This window comes from Bidens hawaiensis, unplaced genomic scaffold (assembly GCF_021521415.1).
Source record: "Bidens hawaiensis isolate Kalapana, Puna unplaced genomic scaffold, B.hawaiensis_p1.1 tig00062024_1, whole genome shotgun sequence".
Taxonomy (NCBI): Eukaryota; Viridiplantae; Streptophyta; class Magnoliopsida; order Asterales; family Asteraceae; genus Bidens; species Bidens hawaiensis.
In genome coordinates this window covers 30,039-32,052 of record NW_027501113.1, presented here as the reverse complement: position 1 = coordinate 32,052, position 2,014 = coordinate 30,039, and the positions used below count along the sequence as shown (strand labels likewise).

Sequence of the window (2,014 nt, the reverse complement as noted above, 5' to 3'; positions counted from 1 at the left end):
CTCGGCTGAGATATTAAAATTCTTAGACTATATGTCCATTTTTTATCTTAACCTTTAATTTGAAGTAATATAAATACCGAATGAATATTATGCGTGTAATGTTATTGTCCACTCTGTAGGTAAAATTATCTTGGCCCGCCAGTGATTTCCAACAACTTCCGTCGGTAATACGTTGTTGATATATGCATTACCGACACCATGTTTTCCTAGAAAGCATCTGCTTTCACATACGGGTTTCTAACGAAACAGTACGTCAGTGAAAATAATTCTTTGCAGTGAGTAAAATATGGAGAATAGGTAACCCAACAACGTACACAATGTAAATCGATGTACATAAGCTTCAACAGCTTTAAACACTTTCAGTGCATCCTTGGGTAAAATCTATTTTCCACTAGCAGTAGGTTTACAAATTATTTAAGAACTTTGTACATGACATAGCTGGTACATCTACTGCCTTTGAAGACATCAACATTAATTTCACCTAGTGACTACTAACTTATTAAGAAATTCTGAAATCAATGGATCTATGAACTTAAATTAAATGTTTGATGGTATCAAAATCATTGTGATCAAAGTTGTATGTGCTTGTTGCCTCATTGTATGCATAAGGAACCACAGGCTCAAAATATATATCCTCATGTAGACTGGTTCCAATGTTTTGCAACCCACCAAGTTGTTCCCAAAAACTTTCAAGATCTTTAACGGTTCCAGGTGAACGAAGATCATAATAATCATCTTTAAATTCAACTTCTTGATCTTTAAAACTAGTACTGCTGCTAGAACAAGAGCTCTCATCCTCACAAGTCTGCACCAAGAGGGATCCAAAAGGATTGTTTGCATGGTTATGTTGTATTTTCTCAAATACATTGGTTTCACATATTGTTGATACAGCCATATGATCATGTTTTTCTGGTGTTTCGGACTCGGAATTAAAATGCGCACGTTTCTTCAGATGGCTATGCCAGTAATTCTTTATTTCGTTATCGCTTCTTCCCGGAAGTTTTGTTGCAATTTTTGACCATCTAAACATATTACATATATATTATTACATATGTAAAGAATCTTAAATCACAAGATAAAGAAACTAGACTGAAACACAATAACACATGCATACCTATTTCCCAGAAGTGAATGATAATAGAGTATGGTTTCTTCTTCTTCCTCCGAAAAGTTCCCTCTTTTTACGTTAGGTTTTAGATAATTCATCCATCGTAGCCTACAACTCTTGCCGCTTCTGTTTAAACCTATAAACAAAAGAAAAAACATTCAATAAAATTTTTTTACTGCTTGTTTACTTTCAACGTAAAACGCAACCAAAATACGGGGTGGTGCATATCATTACCAGCAAATTTGGGCATTTGAGACCAGTTCCAGATCCCATATCTGTTGATATAAGATCTCAACATCTCATCTTCTTCATGGCTCCATGAACCCTTCTTCAGTTCTACTTTCATCTCGCCAGTTGGAGATCTCATGATCACTTTAAAGTTTATATATTTATTCAAGCAATTAACACTTTGAACCCGATAGAATCTGTAACATGCACTGATGGAGTGATCGATATGATACTAAGGCGGCTATATATATAAGTGAAGACTGAGACTAAAGAAGCAGCCACTTCACGTGCACGAAGGTTCCACAAATATTATTATATTGAATTTATGTATATTAAAACCAGTTATCCTACTTATAGATTTCCCAAAAAAGAAAGCGCTGTATCTATGAGGTGTGCAAATTATACACTTTTTTTTTTGTTTTTAATTGATTTTAAATGTCATGGATATTTGTCAAAAGAATTTTGGTTTTTGGATTGTTAGGAATCGCTAGTCAAGGTATCGCTAGTCAAGGTAAACATTATCCTACTAAATAAGAACAGCTTGCAAATATTTTATTTCACAAATAGTTTATGGGGGCCTAAAGATTAGAAAAAGTACTAATATAAAAATAGCTAAAAAACAACTCTTATTTTCTCCTCAATTCTAATAACTTCGTAAGCAACTTTACATTTTCACTC

At 33.7% G+C, this 2,014-nt stretch overlaps 1 pseudogene across 1 annotated transcript; it reads right to left on the bottom strand.

The window, feature by feature from the left end:
* Nucleotides 1–532: 532 nt before the first annotated feature.
* On the bottom strand, nt 533–1,705 carry LOC143603475 (transcription repressor MYB6 pseudogene; annotated as a pseudogene). Its single transcript, XR_013148070.1, has 3 exons — nt 1,343–1,705; nt 1,115–1,244; nt 533–1,022 (listed from the first exon to the last, which is right to left on the bottom strand). The product of XR_013148070.1 is annotated as a transcription repressor MYB6 pseudogene (transcript).
* Nucleotides 1,706–2,014: the final 309 nt, after the last annotated feature.